This window comes from Phalacrocorax carbo, chromosome 2 (assembly GCF_963921805.1).
Source record: "Phalacrocorax carbo chromosome 2, bPhaCar2.1, whole genome shotgun sequence".
In the NCBI taxonomy this organism is placed as follows: domain Eukaryota; kingdom Metazoa; phylum Chordata; class Aves; order Suliformes; family Phalacrocoracidae; genus Phalacrocorax; species Phalacrocorax carbo.
The window spans coordinates 33,616,199-33,622,198 of NC_087514.1; positions in this window are offsets into that span (position 1 = coordinate 33,616,199).

Genomic DNA, 6,000 nt, shown 5'->3' on the forward strand with positions numbered 1-6,000 from the left:
AAGTAGGATGGACCTCCTCAACTGTACACTGCATTAATCTGAAATAGTGCATGCATTTTGACCATATCAAATGGACATTAATTCCTGTCTCCAGCTACTGGGTCCATATAAAGGAATTTCATCTGTTTGTTTATTTGGGGTTTTTCGGTTTGTTTTGTTTTTGGAATGCTCTATATAACACTAAGATAGCACATGAAAAAAAGTAGAATATCCAAGAAAAACATGAGAAGGATCTGTCAACTTTTGCACAAAGTATTTAGTATTTTGTGAAATATCCAAAAGGACTGATCCAGAGAAATTTGCACCTATTATGCACCCATAAGACTGAAACTAAAATGAGGAGAAAAAAGAGAAGTTTCTTAGAATTAATAAAAAATATTTGTCAGGGGTTACACAAAGTTTGGGAAAAGATCGAGAAGATACATGGGTTCCAGGATTTTTAAAAACATAACTGTAATGTAAGGGTGTTTATCCTGATATATTTAAGTCTGCCACAGGCATGCATTCATGGCCTTACAGAGGAACTTAGAAATGAGAAAATACTCCAACTGGGGAGCCAGTGTGTTTCTTACTTCTGGGTTATCCCTTGGTGCTAATCCAAATGATTAATATCAAGAAGTTAATGCGGCACAGCCACATGCTATATAATGGTGCCAGATTAAAGGCATCAGGGTGATATAATTATTATAGTCATAAGAGAAAGATTTCAATTAAAGGTACCATAGCAGCATGCCACTAAAAACAGCACAGCAGCATACTAATTAAACTGCAAAAATCCACTGAAAGCAATGTGGCTTATGCTACTTGAGGCAATGAAACAGCTAACAAAACAGCATAATGGTATCCTAAAATCCAATAAAATAATGCCAATAAAATAATGATACAGTATATCATAACAATAATGAGTAAGGTCAAAGGTTATAGAGTTGTCATCTGAATGCTATGGACATTCTGTGAACAATGTAATGAAAACTTAGTTTTGAGACATTTTTTACCTTTTACGGTGAAACCAACATGAAAACATCTTAAAACAATTTTTTTTTTGCTGTTCTTAGGAAGAATATCTCTTACAATAATAGTTTTCTTTTCTCACCTAACAGAGGAAAATAAGTATCAGTTGTGTATTGCAGCACCAGGACACCACAGTAGCTTTGACTGTTAGACTGACTCAAACACCCACAATTAAGCAGGACAATGCCAATTTATGGAAAGCAATGGAAGAAAGTCAGCTAAATCAAATATATTGTCTTCAGGTAATCAGTCTGGAAATTAATTTCTGTTGTAGAAGCTGTAGATCACTGACAGGACTTCATCAAGAAGAAGAAATTGAAAATATAGCTTATACTTTATAGATAAACAGGAACAGTTAAAATCTGATTATGTGGTCTGAGTTCTGAGTACTTAAAGTTTTAACTAAATAATTTACAAAATAATATGAGCACTTAATACATAATGTCAACATTTATAAGGTTCCTTTAAATTCCTATTTAAGTAAGTGTAATTAGTAAGTAATATATTACTATTACTAGTAAGTAATATATTACTATTTAAGAAGTGTAGAGCATCTTCAGCTCCTACCAACACCACTAAGATCTGTGGCAAGATATATCAAGCTGAACCTGGAGAAGAACACAAGAACACTTGTAACTTCAGCAGTGGTTGGGAATACACTGTACTCATTATTACATTGTGTATGCAAAATAAGATGACTTGTGCAAGGATCCACTTCTTTGGCATCATCCTGCTTAGCTTGAAGCAGAATGTTCACACATTCTACAAGGAAATTTGGTTTTAGTTATCTCTTGGATCCCTCCTCACTGCCTCATTATTAATCAAGAATTTTTCCCACTGAAGAGCTAATAGCCCATTCCAAAAAAGAATGGTTGTGTTAGAGCCTCTAATGCATCTTTCATACTCCCTTACTGATGTATTTGGGTAAAATTTGAACATTAAATCAGTTCTATGGCTTTTTGTACCTTTATGTTTAAATGAATGTGTGGGTTCATACCACAAGTTCTGTTCATGTCTCAGTAACTTCTATCGTTCTCTGGAATGTATTAATTTCATGAATGATGCAGACACATGGCCTGAGATAGCTTCAGCAGGGCTCATCTTTTTTGCTAGTCCTTCACCTAAAATAGCTATCTTTGTTAATTATCACGGAATATCAACATGCTAGTCCTAATATTTGTGGTTTCACCTTTGGCAACTATTATTTGTTTATGATAAAATCCTAGTCCTTTTCCCTGAAATCTTCCTGTTGAGGTCCAAACTGTTCTTGAGATCACTGTACTTCCCTCCTGCCTCTATTTTGTATGTTTGCCTGTAATATAGCTACACTGGAAAGAAATAATATGCATTCTATCTGAGAAACAACTGAAAAAACTTCTACCAGGACAAGTTGACCAGCCAATGTATTAATAAGAACTTTGATAGGCACTGTCTTGATTTAGTCAAGCATGTTATCAAGTATGCTAAGGACGGTTATCTTACCTTGATCTTTTAAAAATGTGTCTACAGAGCTACATTATTTACCTTTGTATTATTTGATTCTATCATCTCTCTTAACTATTACACACAGAAACTCAAGTACTCAGAAATTAGTCAGCATCTAATGATAGCCTCTGGTTTGACACTAAATGCCTTTATACCCTGTGGAATTTCATTGTCACTAGTTGCTGCCCCCTAAGTTGCCTGATCTAGTTGTGTGGTATTTCCAGGAGCCTTAGAGATCCAGCAGGAATAAGGAATGTCCCACTGTAAGGCAGAATTGGCACTTTGAGAGTTAAGTAACTTGCATGGTTGTGGTGGGTTAACCTTGGTCAAGAGCTAAACTCCCACCCAGCCACTTGATCACGTATACCCCTCAGCAGGATGGGGAAAATAGAATAAGAAATCTCATAGGTCAAGGTACAGACAGGGAGATGACTTATCAGTTACTGTCATGGACAAAACAAACTCAGTTTTGGGAAAATTAATTTAAGGTATTTACAGTTAAAAAGGATTTGAGTAGTAAGAAACAAAGATTAAAACAACACCTTTCCTCCCTCCTCTCCCAGGCTCAGCTTTATTCCTTCACTCCTTCACTCCAGTCTTTTCTACTCTCACGCCCTGAGTGACTCAGGGAGATGAGAAATGGAGGGTTGTGATCAGTCTGTAACAGTTTCTTCTGTCACTTCTACTTCCTCACACTTTTACACTGTTCCAGTGTGGGCTTTTCCATGGTCATCAGTCCTTCAGGATAAGCTTTCTCCAGCTTGGGCTCTCCATGGGCTTCAGTTCCTTCAGGAAATATCTACCTGCTCCATGGGCTGGAGTATGGATAGCCACTCTGGTGTGGTCATCTACTCAAGCTGCAGGGGAATCTCTGCTTTCGCGCCTGGAGCAGCTCCTCTCCCTTCTTTTTCTGTGACCTTGGTGGTGTCTCTGCTATTTCTCACTCTTTTTGTTCTCTCTGCCTCTTTTGTGTGGTGTTTTTCCCTTTCTTAAACATGTTTTGCCTGAAGAACCACCAGGTTGGCTGATGGGCTCAGCTGCATTCCATGGTGGGTCCATTTTGGAGCTGTCTAAAACTGGCTGTTGCTTAAATAACTTCTTCAGCTGGGCACGATAGGCAAATATACAAAAAGCAGCACAGGACATACCAAGATACTGCAAAGAATATATTTGCTGGACATTGCAAAACCAAAATACAGTAGTATCTATTTTTTTTGTGTTGCAAAAGCTACTCACACGGCAAAGGTAATATATAGAGAAAGGTTACTAAAGAAAAAGGCCTGCTAAGTCACAGAAATAAGACATCTCCTAAGACGACATGAGGCACCTTCAACAAAGGGCTATCTCCATGATGAGTAATAGCTTTTAAATGCTGAACATTTGAAATTATTTCATTTTGTTTCCAAAAGTGTGTGCACATAGAAAAGTTCAAAACCACACAAAAGGGAATCATCAAGCTTAAAAGGTGCTAGAAGGAAGCTAAGAGTAGTGTTAGGAACCTTTGGGACAGGTGATTTTCAAAATATCTTATGAATTTTCTATGTTCACTTCAGTCACCCCAAATTCCAGAAAAATTCAAATAAATATGTGCCTCATCAAAAGAAATATAGCTTTTTAAAAAGAAAGATATTTTAAGGGAGTTATTTCTCTCCAATAACACAAGAAGAATACAGATAAAATCAAAGCTCTGCAAGAGTAGAGCTATTCATATTCTTTCATCAGATTTTGCTATTTATTTGCCTAATTACAGTGTAGGAAAACATGTGAAACCTATTTTTTGCTTCTGGCCTTTAACTACACCTCAGTTTCTACATCAGTTGCATGTTCTGCCTACATATAGGAGCAGTAATTCCCTCAATGCTGATTTCTGTGTTGGAATGTCACAAAGGTTTGTTCAAAGAGTATGCAGAGGCTACTGGGATCCCAGCACACACATGAGTAGAAGGAGACATTCAAAAGACCAAGAAACTTTCATATATTCGTACCTGCTGAGAAAAAGAAAGTCTTCAGATTGCTCAGGAGAGGAGCAAGAGGGCTTGGTCTCATCAAGGTGAGACAAGGAATGTCTAAAGGGATAGTGTACTCTCCTTCTCCCGTTCCCCCCAAAGCACGCTCATGGAAAGAGAGTTAGAGTTAGAAAGTGTTACCACCCAAAAAATCCTCGATTGTTTCTCTTTGCCTCCTTTTTCTTCCTCTCCACTCATTCCTTTACTCTTATTTCTTACCTGCATGCTCAAATCTTCCTCTTAAGCTTAAACTGTCTCCTTTTATCAGATCCCTGTTATTACCTCTACCCTCAGCATTGCTGCAGACTTAATCCACTTACTTCCCAATATTCCCTGCAAATGTTGCTAAGTGCATGTTATTTTATATTTAAAATACTTTAAATAATCCTGAATTTTCCCCTGAATCAGATCATATATTCTCAAAAAAAAAGAAACCCCACCTAAAAACCCACTCTTTGACAAATCAGTCCTGAAAAAGCAGTATTTCTTCATTACAAGCAGAAGATTTATTCAAGCTTTTCATACATTTCTCTTTCGTCTATAGTGACCCTTCAGACAAATCATTACTATTTTTCTGAGCTCTAGCAAGAGTCCAGTCAAGTACTGCTTGACCTGGATCATACTAGCTGCAACTGGGACTTAGATGTTTTCTGGTACAAATCAAAGAGAAGCAGATCCTCAAAGAATTGAAAAAGTTTGGAAGGCTTGTCTGTTTTCCTTGCAGAAAAAAAGGGTAAGGGAATATGAAAAGATGGGGCCATCAAATGAGGATAGTCTGTATGCAGGGAGATAAATTCACCTGCAAATAACCAAATCCCGTAGAAATTGGGCAGTCTGTAATAGATATTTTGCATTCTGTTTCAATTTTGTATACATATGGTAATTTAATATCAAGTAAATAAATAATAGTAATGGAGTAGGGAAAAATACAATAACAAAGCTTCCCTTGACTGGGGATCAGAAACTACTTTTATTCTTCAAACCTGTTTTGAATGGTAGCCCTTCACTCTTTTCCCCACAGCTATACCTACTAATAAGCCTTGATGTTTAAAACTTATGGCAAATTAAACCCCCTTGACTTGAAATTCCTATAATGTTTATTTCATTGATTGCCTGTTTTAAGAAATTCTTCTTTTGGGTGGGATTTTTGTTTTCTGTCTTGTGGTGCCTGCTATTTTTATGGCCACTTCAAAAAACAGGTGAGCCCTTTTATAAAACTAAGGGTGAGCAGTTTAAGAAAAAAGAAAGTGAATGTAATGTTTGAGCAACAGCCCAGATTAACAGCTTTGGTTGGAACTAAAGTTTTCTACCAATCAACAGAGTAGCTACAGTACCGGTGATGGCTGTACAAGTTTCCTTATGCTATTCTACCCTCAAATCTCAGCTCTGTTCACAAGGGCCCACTTTCATGGATGAGAGGGCAGTTTATTGTCAAGGCACATTAAATTCCTGACATCTCTGCTAGAATTACAAACAAAGGTACAGTTATTTCAGTAGG